Below are 21,009 nucleotides of genomic sequence, written 5' to 3'. Positions count from 1 at the left end.
CAATCCTCCAGCTAGACATAAAAGTTCTCCAAGTCCTCATCAGATTAGCTAGATACAGAGTGCTGATTGGTGCATCCATGAACCCCAAGCTAGACACAGAGTGCTGATTGGTGCATATACAATCCTACAGCTAGACATAAAAGTTCTCCAAGTCCCCATTAGACTGAGGAGCCCAGCTGGGTTCACCTAGTGGATCCTACGGGCCAGGGCTGTTGGCGGAGCTGCTCACCAGTCCCACGCCGGGCGCCCGCACCCCTCAGCCCTTGGGCGGTTGATGGGCTCTAGCACCATGGAGCAGTGGGCAGTGCCTGCCAGGGAGACTCAGGCTGCGCGGGAGCAGGAGCGGGAGGTGGGGGGGCTCGGGCATGGCAGGCTGCAGGTCCCGAGCCCTGCCCCATGGGGAGGCAGCTGAGACCCGGCGAGAACTCAAGTGTGGTGCCGGCGGGCCAGCAGTGCTGGAGGATCCAGTGCACCCTCCACAGCTGCTGGCCTGGGTTCTAAGGCACTCACTGCCCGGGACCGCTCTGAGTGCAGGGCCCACTGAGCCTGTGCCCAGCCAGAATTCACTGGCCCGCGAGCGCCACGCGCAGCCCCAGTTCCCACGGGCGCCTCTCTCTCCACACCTCCCAGCAAGCAGAGGGAGCCAGCTCTGGCCTCGGCCAGCCCAGAGAGGGGCTCCCACAGTGCAGAGGCAGGCTGAAGGGCTCCTCAGGCGTGGCCAGAGCAGACACCAAGGCCGAGGAGGCACCAAGAGCGAGCCAGGGCTGCTAGCACGTTGTCACCTCTCAATATGACAAGTGAGTTTTTGGGTTTTGGTTTTCTGTGTCCTTATGAGCATATTTTATGTGTCTTAATCCATTAAAGTTTGTTTTTGACTCAGATTTCTCACTTTTGCCACAGAGTCCTTTGGTTGTTAGAGATGAATGACCCACAACCACATAAGTGTTCACTTTCCCATATAGCTAAGAGCTACTTTCCAGAACTTAAAAAAGAAGTGGTCATGAGTTTCTTAAATCTGGTATCTGTAGACCAGAATTAGCATTACTAGAGTTTACAAGGACATTTCTTTCCACTGTGAAGTCTGACTGTCATACAGATAGTTGGAATCATCTCAGGCTAGGGTATGTCATGTTTCCAGTACCTGATAAGCCCTCCCCAAAAAAATAATATCTGTACATTTCTGAACCCTCATAAAAAAGGAAGTAAATGTCTAAAATAAGCATAAACCCACAAGGATGAAAAATGCAAGCAAAGAGGACAAACAGAGACTGATGGTGAAGGGAAGCCGCAGAATCACAACCATGTACCGGTCCAGATTCATGCAGGAGGATGAGAAGTGACAGAAAATGACACATTTCCTAATGTTTGAACATGTTGAGAGAGATTTATCATTTAGTGAGACGTTTTGATGGTGAATTGGTAAATAGGTAAATAGAAAACCAAGCAAAATTTTTGTTTTAAGGTACTTATTAACTGTAGGAAAACCCAAAAAGTTGGCCAGGCATGGTGGCTCATGTCTGTAATTCTAGCACGTTAGGAAGTCGAGGTGGGTGAATTGCCTGAGGTCGGGAATTCAAGACCAGCCTGGCCAACATGGAGAAACCCCATCTCTATTAAAAATATAAAAAATGTGCTGGGTGCGGTGGTGCATGCCTGTAATCCCAGCTACCCTGAATGCTGAGGCAGGAGAATCACTTGAACCCGGGAGCCGGAGGTTGCGCTGAGCCGAGATCACGCCACTGCACTCCAGCCTGAGCTACAGAGCAAGACTTCATCCCAAAAAAAAAAAAGAAAAGAAAAACCGAAAAGTTACTCAAGAAGGAAAAAGGAAAAATCATAATACATTACCTGGTTCTGCTATGGAAAGCATTGACATAATCATAGCAATGTAAATACCTTATCATTAACCAAAAATGGTGTATAAGTATGCTGAGGGCAGAGAGGAGAGGTAAAGTATATGTGTGTGTGTGTGTGTGTGTGTGTGTGTGTGTGTGTGTGTGTATACATGTAAAAAGTGTTGAATTTTTGTCTCCCATAAGTGTCCTTAAATTGTAAAACACAGAAACTTCAGAAATAGCAGGGCTGGGCACGGTGGCTCATGCCTGTAATCTCAGAACTTTGGGAGGCCCAGGTGGGTGGATCACCTGAGGTCAGGAGTTCAAGACCAGCCCGGCCAACATGCCGAAACCCCATCTCTACTAAAAATACTAAATACTAAAAAATAATAAAAATTAGCTGGGCGGGAATGGTGGTGGTCCCCTGTAATCCCAGCTGCTCAGCAGGATGAGGCAGGAGAATGGCTTGAACCAGGGAAGCGGAGGTTGCAGTGAGCTGAGACTACACCACTGCACTCCAGCCTGAGCAACAAGAGTGAGACTCTGTCTCAAAAAAGAAAAAGAAGATATTTTAAATTTTAAAAATCACACTTTTATGTGTCTCTAATTCAAATAATTCTGCTGCCAGGAAATTAATCGGTCATGATTTGGGGGTTCTCTCTCTCCCTAAGGCCATGCAAGAGTCCCAGATGTTCTCACGCATTCTTGAATATACAGGGCAGACCCTCTGGTCCCCAGTGCACATAGGTTCCCACACCTTGCCCAAGCCTGTAATCTCTTCAGTTCTTGGGCCAGACTTGCGGGGAGGAGACTTTCACTGCTGCCCTCAAATCTTAGCATCCCCTAAAACCTCTCATCAGAAGGTTCTTGTTGCCTCTTGGGGCCCTACATGGAGTGGGACTTGCATTTCTCTGCTCATAGAACCTGAAAACATAGACACAGCTGCCTTTTCAGGTTGCAGTTACTGCTTTCCCAGCACTTTCTTCTCTCCACCCCCATACCTCTCCTCCACATCTGAGAAAATCAGGAAAATAGCTTCACTTAAAGAACCTTTGGAAACCCAGAGCTCGCCCCTCTTTACTGTAGGGGGGATGGTGAGAGAAGGTGGCAAGGAGCAACTGGGGCCTGCCCTAGTCCTCTCCCACAATCTTTCATTCAAACAAGAGACGTCTAACCAATTTTATGTCATGTTTTACTTTAAAAAAGCTTCCCTGCTAGAAACCATTACTTCTTACTTGGCCCCTCATCCACTTGCCCATCCCCAAAACAAAATTCTGTAGCTGTAGCCAGATGGAGCCTACAGGCAGCCTTTTTTTTTTTTAATTTGTACTATTTTACTTTGGTTGTACTTGTGTAATCTATGTATTGTTGCAATTTTTATTTTAATGTTGATTCTCTCCAATTACCCAGTTTCCCTCCTTGGCAAAGGAGTGTGACAGGTGGGTCTTTTGCCTCATCAAGAGCCAGTTCTAAAGTAGCGGCTCCAAAGAGGCATGTGCACATCTCAGGGGTACACAGGATGATCAACGGGGTGTGGGAAGAAGATATTAGGACTTCTATTCTCTTTTTTTTTTAGTTGGGTTCTCACTCTGTTGCCCAGTCTGGAGTGCAGTGGCCCATTCATTCCTCCTCACTGCAGCCTCCACCTCCTGGGCTCAAGCTATCCTCCCTCTTCACCCTCCTGAGTAGCTGGGATTACAGGTATGCACCACCATCCCCAGCTTCATTCTTTTTGCTTTCTATTTTTGCATGCTTTCTCAAATGTATATATAGTATTTTTATAAACAAAAATTTGGCATATTTGGGAATGCATTCTAAAACTTTTTTTAAACTGATGAAGTATGTGATCCAATATATTTGAGACTTATGTTCTAGGGTAATGCTGTCCAATAGAAACATAATGTGAGCCACAAATGTGAGCTTCATGTGTAACTTTAAGTCTTCCATAGCCACAATTTTTTTAAAAAGTGAAATTAATTTTAATGTTATATTTAATCCAGTATGTCCAAAATATTCTCATTTCAACAAGTAACCAACATCAAAATTATAAATGAAATATTTTTCCTTTTTTTAACTAAGTCTTCAAAATATAGCATGTAGTTTACAGTGGCACCACATCTCAATTTGGACTGGCTACATTGCAAGTGCTCAATAGTAGTACATGTGGCTCATGGCCACCATGGTGGACAACACAGCTCCCAGGTATTAGGTCCTGGATATTAGCGGATATATGAGACAAGTCCTGCCTCTAGAACTGCTTCTGATGACAGACTTCTTGGGGTTGAGACATAACTGAACCTGCCTCATCTCCGCAGTACACCCAAGGCGGTAAGAAGTGAATTACAACTCATTAAACATCTACTTTTCAGTTAAGCACTTTTACGTCCATTTCATTTAATTTTCTAGCACCTACTTTGAGGTAGAGCTTATTAAACTATATCAAACACGAAGAAATGGAGTCATAGAACTAGTTAGAATCCCAGTCTTTTTTTTTTTTTTCCTTTTTTTCAGTCATCTTTCCATCAGGCCAAAGAATCCTTCTCTTCCTCCAGAGCCCTGAACCACAAATTCTTCTGAACAACACTCATTGCCTCTTCTAAAAGCTACTGAGCTCATTTCACTTACTGTTTTGTAATGCTGTTACCTACTGAGGATGCTTTCATAGAGCAAGCGAGCGAAGTCTGTGCAGTCAGACCACAGGGCAGTCACGGTGCCCTCCTCCATCTCCCGAAAGGACAAAAAATGCATATTATACAGGCCACTCATACTCTCCAACCGTGATCTGTCTGATTTCCCAGCATGGAACTCTCCTGGTTGGGGCTGCTTTATGTGAAGTCAATCTGTAGTAGATTAATTAAACACTGTATTGATTTTGTATTCTCTGGGGCACTTCTAAAAGGGTTATATTCTTGAAGCCCCTTCTCTGAGTTAGTAGAACACTTCCCCTCTGCAAATGTGATACTTAGAATTTTATTACAGTCCTCCCACCCACCTCCACCCAGACATCACCCCCTCCCCGTCTTCGCGTGGCATAAAATCTAAGTTCTGGCCCTTCCCAAAAGACAGTCTTGGCAAGAAAAGAGGGAGGGAGTCCTGCTGGTTTTCAGGTCATGTTGATTTAACACTTCATGATTTATGCATTCTGGCTGTCTTGCTTGTAGATTTTCATTTTTACATCCTGCTAAATACCTTGCAGGGGTGTTGTTTCTCTTAATTAGTTAATGTTTGTAAGGCACGTTACAGATGAAAGTGCTGTGTCAGTGCTAAATGTGAACATTCGGGTATCCTCAAGCTGTCCTTTGTCTGCCCAGGGGTTTTCTGTGTAACGCAAATTGTGAGAGAGATCTGCATTTGGAAAAAGGCTTGGCTATTCTGTTTTAGACTGTAGGTCACTAAAATATACGTATTTGGGAATTAAAAATGGCAGTAAACACAGGACATTTTGCATTAGCACAGTTTTCTGACCCCGATGTAACAGTGCTTTCTCCACTTACTGGAAGTGTGATGATCTGATGCAGAGTGAGAGAAGAACATTCCCTACGAATTGGAATTGTGCTGTTTCTGTGGCAGACCCTTAACCTTCCTGATATGTAACAAATAATACATGGTTGGGTTTATGTTTTGTTTTGTTTGTTCAGTGAGTGGGTGACTGAAACAATTTAGCTGCATTTCTACTGTGTCTGCGTAGGAAAATGGATTCATTTAAAATTACAGCACGTTAATTAAGTGTTCAGTAATATTTCACTAAGAAAAATGTTAAATACCAGTTTTATTTGTTTTTGCAACATATTCACTAAAACTGAGTTTGTCACATTTCTACGGGTGTAAAGATTCATGTTAGGCATGTTTATTAAGGTATTTGATTTCATATGGACCATTTTTGGAAACACACAAAAAAATGTTTTCTTGTGGAAGGTTGGCTTTCCATTCTTTATTTTCTAATCATCAGCTTTTAATCTAGGTTGATATTTAAAAATAAGAAATCTGCATAAAGCCAAGCAGAGATAGTTGGAGACTTCTATTTTACATAACAGCAAGGGTTTACAAAAAATGTGACTTTTTTGGTACCTTTCATTTCGTATATAAACAAAAAATAAGGTAAATTTGCAGCCTAAAACCCACTTGATAGTTTCTCTCAAATCCACAAAATGGCTGTCACCTGCAACAAATTTACAGTAACATTAATAAATGATATTTTGGCTGATCCAGAGTTTATTCTAAGACTATAGCAAATTATCCCTTCCTCTTTTCATTGATTTTCAATGTAAGAAAATCCTCACTTTATTCTTAATAATCAACATTCCTAAATGCTCCAGCAGGATCCTCAGTCAATGTAAATTTACATAATTCATCTTCTTCCACTCAACTTGTTTTTCTATAATTAGTGCAGCTGTCACCAGGGAGCCACATTCTTGTGGGCAGGTAGCTATGGGTACAGAAAGCAGGCTTCAGTCAAACATTTCCTTTTAAACCATCCGTTTATTTTTTCTCCTCTTATTTCAAATAAGTCGAGTCCTGTAACGAAGAATTTGTTTCCTACCTAGCATATCCTTTTAAAATTCTATCATTCCATAACTTATAATTCCTTCTGCAGGTCCACTTAGCCAAAAGACATACGTCTTTTTTCTTTTTCTTTTTCTTTTTTTTTTTTGAGACAGAGTCTTGCTCTGTCACCGAGGTTGGAGTGCGGTGGCACGATCTCGGCTCACTGCAACTTCCGCCTCCCGGGTTTGAGCGATTCTCGTGCCTCAGCTTCCCAAATAGCTGGGACTACAGACACACACCACCACATGTGGCTTTTTTTTTTTTTTTAAAGTACAGACGGGGTTTCTCCATGTTGCCCAGGCTGGTCTTGAACTCCTGAGCTCAGGCAATCCACCTGACTTGGCCTCCCAAAGTGCTAGGATTACAGGTGTGAGCCACCGCGCCCGGCAAGACATAATTCTCTAAAGAATTTTTTGGTCAGTCTGACTTTTAGGCTGCATACATATTTCTCGTTATAGCTTTCATATTTTTATCAAAACAGATCCTCATTTCAAAATGTAGTTATAACACTTAAAAACATGGAAAGGCCGTATAAGCACAATGACAAAGCAAGCTTTGGAATGGTATAGGAAATATCTAGCTTTATCTTTTATTTGGAGTCTTTAAACTGCCTTTCTCTTTGAACTACCTTTCTCCTTAGCGTTTAATGTAGTCTTTGAAAAGGATGGGGAAAACAAAACAAAACAAAAAAAACAGTGTTTTCCTGCTCTCACACAGTTAAAACACTCAACACAGAATACTTCCCCTCCGGTCACCAGAATGTGTGGGGATTTCCCCCTGTCGATAACCAAGCAATTCTCCAGTGGATAACAACTGAGTGTCCTACAATTTAACTCACTTCTAACAAACACTGTCTACCTGGTGATAGTGTCAGAGGCAGGTGAACCAGAACAACTCTATCTTAAATAGGAGCTGGGTAAAATAAGGCTGAAACCTACTGGGCTGCATTCCCAGACGGTTAAGGCATTCTAAGTCACAGGATGAGATAGGAGGTCAGCGCACAATACAGGTCATAGAGACCTTGCTGATAAAAACAGGTTGCAGTAAAGGAGCCGGCCAAAACCCACCAAAACCAAAATGGTGACGACAGTGACCTCTGGTTGTCCTCATTGTTACACTCCCATCAGTGCCAGAACAGTTTACAAATGCCATGGCAATGTCAGGAAGTTACCCTATATGTTCTAAAAAGTGGAGACATGAATAATCCACCCCTTGTTTAGCATATCATCAAAAAATAATTGTAAAAATAAACAAGCAGCAGCCCTCGGGGCTGTGGGGCTGCTCGGTCTATAGAGTAGCCTTTTTTGTTTATTTGAGACAGAGTCTTGCTCTGTCGCCCAGGCTGGAGGGCAGTGGCGCAATCTCAGCTCACTGCAACCTCCGTCTACCGGGCTCAAGCAATTCTCCTGCCTCAGCTTCCCAAGTAGCTGGGATTACAGGTGTGTGTGACCGTGCCCAGCAAATTTTTGTATTTTTAGTAGAGCCAGGGTTTTACCATGTTGGCCAGGCTGGTCTCGAACTCCTGACCTCGGGTGATCCACCTGCCTCGGCCTCCCAGAGTGCTGGGATTACAGGCGTGAGCCACAGCGCCCAGCCTTAGAGTAGCCATTCTTTTATTCCTTTACTTTCTTAATAAACTTGCTTTCACTTTGCACTAGGGACTCACCCTGAATTCTTGTGCGAGATCCAAGAACTCTCTCTTGGGGTCTGGATTGGGACCCCATTCTTGTAACATATTTTTCTGTCCTGTAAGATATTTCTGGCGACTACAGAAGGGACTATAGTGCAGAAATCGCGACCCAACGGCTACCTTTGGGTAAGTGTTGGGGTCCTGTAACATCTTTCTCGCGAACCACAAAAGGGACCATACTGTAGAGACTCCCGACCCAAAGGAAAATCATCTGCGCTCACCAGTCAGCTGACTTTGGGTAAGTAGGGTGCGTATACCCAGGTAAAGAATGGGATTGGGTGGATCGCGAGGTCAAGAGATCGAGACCATCCTGGCCAACGTGGTGAAACCCCGTCTCTACTAAAAATACAAAAAAGCCAGGTGTGGTGGCGGGCGCCTGTAGTCCCAGCTACTCGGGAGGCTGAGGCAGGAGAATCACTTGAACCCGGGAGGTGGAGGTTGCAGTGAGCCAAGATCACACCACTGCACTCCAGCCTGGGCAACAGAGCAAGACTCCGTCTCAAAAAAAAAAAAAAAAAAAAAAGAATGGGATTGGGTTAGAGGCCCAACTTAGGAGAGTTAGAGTCCCTTCTAAGATTTAAAGGGTTAGAGACCCCTCTAGGTAAAGTCCTTCTCGGCTAAGAACAGGTTCAGCACTATGGGATGTTAACTGCAATTCTCTTTGGATGAATCTGCCTTGCACTGTTTGCTGATGGCTGTGGGTGACAGGGTTAGGCCTGTACAGGATCGTGGGACATGGGGAGCTTTTTCCTTCCTGAAAGGGGAAACTTGAGAGCTGGTAGGACTGCTGGGAAAAACCCCTTAACGACAGCAGCCGCAGCCACCTGAACTTTAAAGCGTCGCTGCAATGAGGGGGTCTTTCTCTGGCCTCCCTGATCATTTGGACTTCCCCACCCTGCTGCAGGCAATACTTTCCTTCTCTACTTTTCCTTTCCCTTTCTATCTTTTCTATTACTCAAGGCGACCATCTTGCCCAGAGACCACGTGTTGAAACTCCAAGTCAGAGGTTGGATCAAAGATGACGGGGCCCATCTGGGGGCAAATTTAAGCTTCGCCAGTTTGATATTGGGTGCTAAGCAGAGTGGCTAATGTCTATGTTTTTTGTTTGTTTGTTTGTCTAAGACGGAGTCTCCTCTGTTGCCCAGGCTGAAGTGCAGTGGCGTGATCTCGGCTCACTGCAACCTCAGCCTCCTGGGTTCAAGCGATTCTCCTGCCTCTGCCTCCCGAATAGCTGGGACTACAGGTGTGTGCCACCACGCTCAGCTAATTTTTTGTATTTTTAGTAGAGATGGCATTTCACCATGTTGGTCAGGATGGTCTCGATCTCTTGACCTCGTGATCCGCCCACCTCGGCCTCCCAAAGTGCTGGGATTACAGTCCTGAGCCACCGCGCCCTGCCATGTCTATGTTTTATCACATGTATTTTGCTCTGGCCAGAACAAAAACAAATAATTTTCCTTTATGATGCAGCTTGGCCCCCAGGACGATGGTGCCACAAGCCTGATCAGTAATGCCGCTCAGGGAAAGGGAACCCAGAAGCCTGGCATGCTGGCAAAAGGGTAAGAATTTCCTACCAGTCAGATTTCTGGCTTCTCTCTCTGTGAAAATGGTTCAATAAATGGAAAAATAAATAAATAAATAAATAAATAAATAAATAAATAAATCAGTGTTGATCTCCTCTGTAAAGTTTTAATTAATGTGAAAAAATTCTAAGGCTAATCTTAAACTGGTGTATTTCGTGCTGTAAATTTGTTTTTCTGTGTTGAGGGGTACTTTAGAGTAAAACATGGGCTTAGAACACCTGTAAGCCTGCTCTTCAAAACGACCCAGCAAGCTGGTCAGTAAGAAACTTGGCTGTAGGTCCCTGAAACAAACAAAAAAAACTGGATGAAGTCTCCACTTTGTTTTATGTTCTTGGGAGCGTGAGCTTTTAACCATGTGGTGGTACTTTCTCTTGGTCTCTGCCTTCCAGGGAACAGGAATTTTAGGGTTCATGTCATAGTTAGCTCTAAAAATCATATTAGATAGTTAGAAGCCTCTGCAAGCTCAAAATTAACTACTCTAGGCTCCTTCTGAGAAAACACACACACAGAATGCTGCCCACTGTAGCTCAGTAACTAGGATCTTGCACTTTCACAGTTAGTGGTCCAGGTTCGATTCCCCACCTAGGAAATAAGTCATTTCTGGTGTAATATCTGAGTGACCTTGTCTATTCTCTTCTCCGTGGACTGTCCTAAATTTTCCTTTCTCTAAGTGCCTAGAAGGTTACCTTTGGTAAAGTTCAAAAGCTGGAAATTTTGGCCACTTGGCATGGCTACAGTCAGGTAACAAGAGATCTGAAAAAATGTCTTTTTTTTTTTAAAGAGCACTATGGTTGAAAGTCAGCTTAATTAAAAGTGGATAAACAAGCTCTAGATATATTTAAAAGGCCTTTATGTTTTTCTCTTCTTGGAACTTGCTTTTCTGAAAAAGTTTTTTTTTTCTTCTCAGTCGACTGAATTATTTTTCTCCATTTTTTGTTTGTTTGTTTGTTTTGCCACTCTCAATGCATACATGAGGGGCCCTAAGGTAACTTCTGGTAGCCTGGGACTCCTTGGGAAAAACGGAGGAGGCGCCACAGACTCCATTTTGGGGGAAAAAAAAAAACCTCTGTTTTCTTCATGAAACCCCAGGAATTAAAAGCAGACAGATCCCCCTAAAAAATCAAAGGCTCTGTTCTGTTTTGCATTGTGTTATCTAATGGTTTTGAGTTTTGGGGGTATCAGAAATTACTTCCCATTATGAAAAAGCTTTGGTGTTTTATAATACAATAACTAGGTAGGAAATATACTTTAAGGGATGGCTAATAATAGCTATCAAGGGATACTCGACTCTTTGCATACTTGAATTAAAAAAGCATGCTCTTGGCCACCTAGAAGATAGGGAAACACCCCAACCCCACTGGGAAATAAAACTCCCATGAGGAATGGGCTGATTATAAAATGGGCTGATTGGCTTTGCGTTGCCTTGCAATGAAATGCAGAGTAGAAGCACTGCACCGCCTGCTCCCGTAGTATTTCCTTCCTTTTGGGACTCCAGGAACCAGTATAAAATGGCACCCTTAACTGTGGGGATCTGTCTTTGCTTTCAGCTGCTTATTTGCTGCTTATTTGGCCCTAGAAACGCAAGCTTTCCTGGCCCTGTTCCTCCAAGGGCTCCGCCCTGCAGTAATCTGGTTAAAAAACTGGCAAATAGAAAAATCTTACAAGTGCTAAATCTTCTGTCTGTGTATTTATATGTGTTGTATGTTTATATGTAAAAGAGCTCTAATTAATTGGCTTAAAAAATAAGCGCTTAAATAAAATATTTTGTCAGAAAAATAGACACTTTAATGCCTTTTTGTTCACATGACTTCAGTAATCTTTTAAAAATAAAGACAGTTTTAAAGGTTATTGGTAAAATAAAATGTCTTAAAAATGTAAACATTTAGGCCAGGGCGATGGTGCATGCCTGTAATTTCAGCACTTTGGGAGGCCAAGGCAGGCGGATTGTCTGAGGTCAGGAGTTCGAGACCAGCCTGACCAACATGGTTGAAACCCCATCTCTACTAAAAATACAAAAATTAGCTGGGTGCAGTAGTGGACACGTATAATCCCAGCTACTTGGTAGGCTGAGACAGGATAATCACTTGAGCCCAGGAGGCAGAGGTTGCAGTGAGCCAAGATGGTGCCATTGCACTCCAGCCTGGATGACAGAGCAAGACTCCATCTCAAAATAAAATAAAACAAAACAAAACAAAATAAAATAAAATAAAATAAAATAAAATAAAATAAAATATTCCTTCTATGGAACAAAGTTCCATTAAAGCCCATTTCTTAAAAGCCTATATAAAATATATTCTTGCTGCATTTTATACAAATAAGTCAAGTATAATAAAGCAAATCAGTCTTACTATAATTTGTCTTTAATAAAAATGGAAAACTGGAAAGAAAAATATTATGTTTCAAAAACTATGGTATACTTGTTATTAAATTCTAGTCTCATTAGTTATTTTTCAGTTTGTTTCTGCAATTTAGGCTAACCCTGCTTATTCCTGTAAACCAATGATCTCTAATTGTTGCTCAAAAAAAAAAAAACCAAAAGAGATGGGTAATGTAAAAATCTGGATCAATATTCTAATTCTGGGCACATTACAATCAGTTAACAACCCCATACCAGCTTAGTTCCAACAGTTGCCCAGTTCATAAAAAGCCTCCTAATTTGTTTACTTGGAATAATTTTACTTATTTTGCTTTACTCTTGTGGAATATGTTGCTGTTATACTTTTTGTGTAGGAATACAGAACAAGCTTACTAAATATTTTCTTAAACACTTATTAATTGTTTGGGAGGCACTTTAGGAGGCTGAGGCGGGCAGATCACTTGAGGTCAACAGTTCAAGACCAGCCTGGCCAACGTAGTGAAACCCCATCTCTACTAAAAAAATACAAAAATTAGCCGGGCGTGGTGGTGCGCACCTGTAATCCCAGCTACTTGGGAGGCCGAGGTAGGAGAATCGCTTGAACCTGGGACATGGAGGTTGCAGTGAGCTGAGACTGCGCCACTGCAGTCTAGCCTGGGTGACAGAGCAAGACTCCATCTCAAAAAAAAAAAAAAAAAAAGCATAATACTTTAAAAACTAAAGCCAAAAATATTTTGTTGCTTCTGCACTTCTGCCTTAAAACATTACTGGTTCCTTAGCCTTCACCCAGCAGGAGCAGTGAAAGTTTCCTTGCCAACCTCTACTGATGGTGGAACCATGAGCCAGTGGGAGCTCTCTCCTTTCAAAGTACAGAGCTAAGTCTATCCACTCATTTATTTATTTATTTTATAAATATTTCTGGAGGGTCTGTGTGCCAAGCATTGTTCTTATGCTGAGACTCCAAAAGTAAATGAAATTGACATGGCCCCTGTCCTTGAGGGACATACAGATTGCTGGAAATGACAGATGACAATGAAATAAACCAGCAAATACACACACACACACACACACACACACTGTGAGAGATGCTAGGAGGAAGATGCACTATGAAGGGTCATTGATAGAGAATAGCAGAGGGAACCACTAGATAAGGTGGCCTTGAGTACACGTTTCTGGGGAAGTGACACAAACCTGAAGGCTATAAAGGGAAAGAGGGAAGGAGCGTATTCAGGTATGGGGACAACATGAGTTAAGATCCTTAGGTGGAAACAAGCGTGGTAGGACACACTAAGAAGAAGGAAGGGATGGGATTTGGTGTTTGATTGCAGTCGGATCCTTGGCCTATTTAGACACTGAAGTTATCAAGGATGGCAGGCCTTGGGGTAGAGCAATCAGTGACCCAGGTGCCAAACCTTCCTCAGATGAAATTTGATAAGCAGCAATGTGGCATATGGCAAAGAGACACAGCCACGTAGTGTAAACCCCAAAGACGTAGGTTTTTTTACACATGATGAAGGAGTAATAGCACACAAGCAGCATGAAGGAGCCAGAACGCGGAACTCAGGGAAACAGCAAGAGAATACGCAGCCTCCTCTTGAGAGAGGGTGGCAAGAAAAGCAATGTCGTCGGGATAGTCAGTAGGGGAAAAGTGCGATGAAAAAGCTGAGAACATAGATGCTCATTTACTCCGAAAGAGGGTTCCAGTGTGCACAGGAGAAAGGAGGGGAGGACAAAGGGAAGGTTGAGTTTGGTAAGGGCAAGAACAGAGCAGGATGGGAGGGAGGCTGGGTTACTGGAGGCACATCTTGGATGGTCACCATAGATAACTATTCCAAGATATTCAAGAGATCTAACCCCAGCAGTCATCTAGTGGATTAGAGGCACCCTCCCTCCTTTCCTAGAAATCAGCAGCCTCCTGTACTTTTTTATCCAAGGGAGTCATAGTCAAGTGAGGAGGCCAGCAACAGTACTATTTTGTTGGACAGGCTCACATCCCATGATGGCAGTAGGAGTCATTTATGATGGGCTACCACACAGTTCTGAGAATTCCAAAGAAAGGGATCTTGGGCTGCCTGAGAAAGTGTATTTCATAGGTACATGACATTGGAGGCTCAAACCATTGAAAGAGCACAACATTATGGAAAAAGCCTGGCAGGGTTGAGTCAATGCAGATTCAGAGAAGGAAGTAAGGCCTTAAACAGATACCCAGAGATGGCCATCAAGAAGTAAGCAAGACACTGACAAACAGTGCACTAGTTGCGTGTGTGTACTTTCTCCCAGTGAGACTGATATTTTATTTTATTTTTATTTTTATTATTTTTTTCAATTTTTGAGATAGAGTCTCACTCTATTGCCCAGGCTGGAATGCAATGGTGTGATCTCAGCCCACTGCAACCTACACCTCCCAGGTTCAAGCAATTCTCCTGCCTCAACCTCCTGGGTAGCTAGGATTACAGGCATACACTACCAAGCTCGGCTAATTTTTTTTTTTTTTTTTTTAGTAGAGACGGGGTTTCACTATGTTGGCCAGGCTGGTCTCAAACTCCTGACCTCAGGTGATTTGCCTGCCTCAGCCTCCCAAAGTGCTGGGATTACAGGCGTGAGCCACTGCACCTGGCCTGAAACTGATATTTTAGGGCAAATTTTGTATTTGTTTTCTTGAGAGGCAATGGCGTACTGGAGCCATACGGACCATGAATAAGCTACCTAACTTCCTTACATCTATTTCCCCCTCCATCTATTGAATGGGTATAATAGCACATATTCGTACAGGCTAGTGGCTCTCAAAACTTAATCTGAGGCTGACCTGAGATGCTAGTCCCAGATCCTACCTCCCAGAGATTTCAGTTCAGTAGTTCTGGGGTGGGAAACACTGTCAGAGGACTGTTTGAATTAAATGAGACATGTACAAAATGTTTAACACATGTCTGGACAAGGTCAGCAATTATAACCCATAAATAATATTTCCATTTACTGGACCTAACATGAGGAGTAACTTCTTTTGGGAAAGTTAACTTACTTTGGCATCACTGAAAATCAAACATAAGTTAAAAACACCAGGCCCCATTACGGTTATAAGGTACCAGCTTCCCCCTCTATTTGTTATTATTATTATTATTATTACTATTATTATTATTATTATTATTTTGAGACAGAGTCTCACTCTGCCACCCAGGATGGAGTGCAGTAGCTCAATCTCGGCTCACTGCAACCTCCACCTCCCGGGTTCAAGCGATTCTCCTGCCTCAGCCTCCCAAGTAGCTGGGACTACTGGCTAATTTTTATATTTTCAGTAGAGATGGGTTTCACCATGTTGGCCAGGCTGTTCTCAAACTCCTGACCTCAGGTGATACACCTGCCTCAGCCTCCCAAAGTTCTGGGATTACAAGCGTGAGCCACCATGCCCAGCCTCCCCCTCTATTTAAAAATTTTTTTTAATTCTTTTTTTTTTGAGACAGTCTCCCTCTGTTGCCCAGCCCGGAGTGCAGTGGCATGATCTTGGCTCACTGCAACCTCTGCCTCCCGGGTTCAAGTGATTCTCCTGCCTCAGCCTCCCTAGTAGCTGGGATTACAAGCGTGTGCCACCAAGCCCAGCTAATTTTTTATATTTTTAGTAGAGATGGGGTTTTGCCATGTTGGTCAGGCTGGTCTCAAACTCCTGACCTCAGGAGTGATCTGCCTGCTCCGGCCTCCCAAAGTGCTGGGATTCCAGGTGTGAGCTACCGTGCCCAGCCTAAAAATTCTTGTACTTTGTAATTGACAGATTTCATACTTCCTGATTACTCTTACTACCAAGTTAAAATGAGCAGATGATGATGATGATGATGATGATGATGATGATGATTTTGAGGCTGGAGTGTAATAGCGCAATATCTGCTCACCACAACCTCTGTGTCCTGGGTTCAAGCTATTCTCCTGCCTCAGCCTCCCGAGTAGCTGGGATTACAGGCAAGTGCCACCATGCCTAGCTAATTTTGTATTTTTAGTAAAGACGGGGTTTCTCCATGTTGGCGAGGCAGGTCTGGAACTCCCGACCTCAGGTGATCCGCCTGCCTCAGTCTCCCAAAGTGCTGGGATTACAGCCGTGAGTCACCACACCTGGCTAAAATGAGCAGATTATAAAGTGTTGTCAATAACACAACAAATCTAAAAAGTTGTTGATGAAAAAAATCTGTGGAGAAGATCTGAGGTTGTTTAATGCAACTTACTGCACATTGTACAGTTATTTTGGGCAATGAGGTAAATAACTGCCTGGAATTGAGGTATAGCAAAAATTAATTTTCAATAGGATTAAAAGATAAATGTCTTTCCTTGGGAAAAGACATTTCAAATATTTACCTCCAGTACATAAGTGTTTAGTGGGCAGGGCGTGGTGGCTCATCCCTGTAATCCTAGCACTTTGGGAGGCTGAGGAAGGAGGATCGCCTGAGGCCAGGAGTTCAAGACCTTCCTGGCCAACATAGACCCCATCTCTATTTTTTTTTTTTCCAAAAAGTAGTGTTTGTGAAATAGCAACATAATCAAAACACCACTGAAATCATGTTTCTAATTGACAATTTGAGTGTCTGTAAATATCCATGGATTAAATTTGTGAGTAACACTATTTTTAAAAAGTTTTTCTTTGCATATGAATACCAGGTCATAGTAAATGACACTATTTTAATGCCATGCAACATTTGATATAGAAAGTTCACAACTGGCCAGGCGTGGTGGCTCACGCCTGTAATCCCAGCACTTTGGGAGGCCGAGGCGGACGGATCATGAGGTTAGGAGATAGAGACCATCCTGGCTAACACATTGAAACCCCATCTTTACTAAAAAAAAAATACAAAAAAATTAGCCAGGCATGGTGGTGGGAGCCTGTAGTCCCAGCTACTCGGGAGGCTGAGGCAGGAGAATGGTGTGAACCCGGGAGGCAGAGGTTGCAGTGAGCCGAGATCTCACCACTGTACTCTGGAGACAGAGCGAGACTTCATCTCAAAAAAAAAAAAAAAAAAAAAAAAAGTTTACAACTGAAGAATGTGGATAATTTCCTGGATTTTGTTTTAATTGAATTCCTTTGTGTCTTAATGACCAAAAGCAGCCCTGGTTTTATTTTCAACTGAAAGTATTCTTCACAGATGAAACATGACACAATTAGACTCTTGCTTGATGAATCTCCAGTTCCTGGCACTTAACAGGCCCTATTTGTGTTTAATTTATATGGAAGTTCTAACATCCAGAATGGTTAAAGTAGGCAGAGCAATTCTAGTACAAAACCTTCCAGGTTCCCTGATAACATATTAGAGCGTTCTGAAGAACAGTTCAAAGGGTATATTGACTTTTTTTTTTTTTTTTGAGACGGAGTTTCGCCCTCTCGCCCAGGTTGCAGTGCAGTGGTGCAATCTCAGCTTATTGCAACCTCCATCTCCCCAGTTCAAGCGATTCTCCTGCCTCGGCCTCCCAAGCAGCTGGGATAAAAGGCATGCACCACCACACCCGGATAGTTTTTGTATTTTTGTAGAGACGAGGTTTAACCACGTTAGCCAGGCTGGTCTCAAACCCCTGACCTCAAGGAATCCGCCCGCCTCAGCCTCCCAAAGTGCTGGGATTACAGGCGTGAGCCACCGCGCCCGGCTGGTATATTGACTTTTAATAGTTCCGTAAAATTAAAATACACATGATCAGCACTGATAAAATCCTGGAACCTCTAGGTAACCGGCCTGTAGTGAATACACTGGCTCCTCCAGAGGGCTATGGTGCTGGTAACTCTGACCTTCATTATAGCAAGAGACTGGCCCCTGGTGGTGGTGAAGCAGATAGAATCAGTATTCTGCCAACCAGGCACACTGCAGTCCACCAGGCCTACCCCGCCCCCTTACCACGTACTCCCCACTATTGGGGGAGAACATTCATTTTTATTTTAATCATGGGAAATATCTTCTAAGTAAAGGAATAACATACACACAGGCCTTTTTTTAAACTTTAAGCCAACTTTTCTGAAATGCATTTATTCCTTCTGTCACAAAAAATTATTTAACATTTTCCCAAATCCTACAGAATCAGCATAGTGCTAGACACATTATAAGGCCCTCAATAAATACATAAATTAAAATTTAAAACATAAAATAATCTAGGAAGATAGCAAGTCTTTAGCACGCTGATTCAAATTTCCCTGTTAGAAAATGAATACTTTCTAACTGGATAAACTTGAGCCAAACTGTACATAAATGCATGTTCTTTCATGATCTTTAAATTAAAAAATCTGAGCTGGGTGCGGAGCTCACACCTGTAATCCCAGCACTTTGGGAGGCTGAGGCGGTGGATCACTTAAGGTCAGGAATTCAAGACCAGCCTGGCCAACATGGTGAAATCCCGTCTCTACTAAAAACACAAAAATTAGGCGGGGGTGGTAGCACACTCCTGTAATCCCAGCTCCTCGGGAGGCTGAAGCATGAGAATCACCTGAACCTGGGAGGCGGAGGTTGCAGTGAGCTGAGATCGTACCACTGCACTCCAGCTTGGGTGACAGAGCAAGACTACTGTCTCAAAAAAAAAAAAAAAAAAAAAAAAAGAAGAAAAAAGAAAAAGAAAAAGAAAAAATCTGGCTGTTTAAATAAAAATCTACTGCCTCAAAAATTTTTTTTCTTAAAAATTTTCTGTAAAAGGCCATAAAATGTGAACTAAATTTCTGTATTTTCTGTATTTAAGTTCCTTTATATGTTTTTATTCCTAAATATATTATGAATAATGTAAAAATCATCAAGTGTAGCCACCCACATTGCAGATAGTTTCTCTCATGCAAGTTTTAAATCTGGTTATGTGGCACTACCTCTACAAACCACCCAGCACTTCCCTTTTATGGAAAAAACAAAGCATCTAAATTTTCAAAAATTTTGCTAGAGCGTTTCAACAGGCTCTTTCTTAAACAATTGGAATTTGCTTCTGACCAGCTAAATTGTTGATGAAAACTTAACCCTCTCAAGTCTAGTGAATCCATCTGGCATGGGCTTTCATTTTCAGATATCTTGTAAAAGATCACATTAAACAGCCACTAATTCTTAGGTACTTATAATTTGTTTATCCATACAAATACTAAAAATAGTAATTGGAGTAAAAATAAAATGTCAACACCAGTAAGGCACAAGTTACATGAAAGTGAATCGCACTGCCACAAAAATCACTCTTAAATTCTGAGCTGGATTCATTTTAATTATAAATTTCAGAGATGGACGTAAAAGATCTAATCTAAGCAGAAGCAGCTGACAATCTGCTCTCCCATTCCCAGGCAAAATCCAATTCATATTTCTCAGCACAAAAGCCAAAAACAATCTCATAGTGTGTATGTTAAGAGATTGATCTAAAGATTCTATTCTTATTGTGTATATATAAACCCAGAAAGCTGTGGAATCTACCATAAATCTGAAAGATGTCCAGCATTAATTACAAAAGAATGTTAAATAAAATTCCTGTAAGTTTCATTAGTGAACCATCATGATTACATAATGTGTATTTTCATGCATGTATTTGGCTTTTGTCACTGGACTATTCATTGTGGAGATGAACATCTCAGTATGTCTGTTTTCTACGTTTAACATCAAGGGCAGAGGTTGTTTTTATTAGCCTTATTAAGCATCGTGCACAGTAAATTCCAGTATATTCTGGAATAAGCTAGGGATATAAACTATTCAGATTTTTATTTTTTGAGACAAGTGTCTTGCTTTGTCACCCAGACTCGAGTGCTCACTGCAGCCTCACCCTCCAGGGCTGACGCAATCCTCCCACCTCAGCCTCCCGAGCAGCTGGGATGACAGGAATATGCCACCACGCCCAGCAAATTGTAGAGACGGTCTTTCACTATGTTGCCCAGGCTGGTCTCGAAATCCTAGTCTCAAGCAATCCACCTGCTTTGGCCTCCCAAAGTGCTGGGATTACAGGCGTCAGCCACTGCGCCCAGCCATCTGGTTCTTAACTGATCCTTAAGTCCTAGAGTAAACAAGAGCAAATCTAGGAAGGGAGACCTTCAGATAGACCAAATGACTCATTGTTAGCCATTGTCCACAAAGCAAGCTGTTGAATTTCAAGGACTGGAGACTGGTTGTACCTTTCGGGGAGAAACTGGTTATCCCAGTGATGGAATGCCTTAATGAAAAATTTCCCTAAAGCTTCAAGTTCCTCTGTGGAGTCTGTTTTAGGATTTTACTAACTCACAGAAAACCACCAAATTTATGATGTGATACAGGGAATAGCCTGGAAAGTACTTTCTTAATACTGCCTAGAACTTCATTTTAAGCAAGAGTTGAAATTAGGATAAAATACTTATCCTATCTGGGAAGGCGGGGTGCGGTGGCTCATGCCTGTAATCAAGAAAAGAAGTAGAGATGGGGCATGGTGGCTCATGCCTGTAATCCCAGTGCTTCGAGAGGCTCAGGCAGAAAGATGGAGGAGTTCAAGGCCAGCTTGGACAACAGTGAGATCCTGCCTCTACCGAAAAAAAAAAAAAAGACAGAAAAGAAAAAAGAAAGTAAAGGCACTCACACTGTTTATACAGACACTAGCTACAATATGGACACTAGTTACAATTGAAAAAGAAGAAATATTAGATTTTAGATTACTGTAAAGCATGAACAGATAATCTGTTCTGAATCTTTAAATTTGCTTCGGTTTTATTTATTACTTATTTATTTATTGAGACAGAGTCTTGCTCTGTCACCCAGGTTGGAGTGCAGTGGCGCGATCTCGGATCACTGCAAGCTCTGCCTCCCAGGTTCACGCTATTCTCCTGCCACAGTCTCCCCAGCAGCTGGGACAACAGGCGCACGCCGCCACACCCAGCTAATTTTTTTGTATTTTTAGTAGAGACAGGGTTTCACTGTGTTAGCCAGAATGGTATTGATCTCCTGACCTCGTGATCCGCCCGCCTCGGCCTCCCAAAGTGCTGGGATTATAGGCGTGAGCCAGCGCGCCCGCTATTTATTTTTTGAGAGTTTCACTCTTGTTGCCCAGGCTGGAGTGCAGTGG

This window comes from Pan paniscus, chromosome 2 (genome assembly GCF_029289425.2).
Source record: "Pan paniscus chromosome 2, NHGRI_mPanPan1-v2.0_pri, whole genome shotgun sequence".
NCBI classification, from domain to species: Eukaryota; Metazoa; Chordata; class Mammalia; order Primates; family Hominidae; genus Pan; species Pan paniscus.
The sequence above is the reverse complement of the archived record's forward strand: the minus strand, read 5'-3'. Positions refer to the sequence as shown.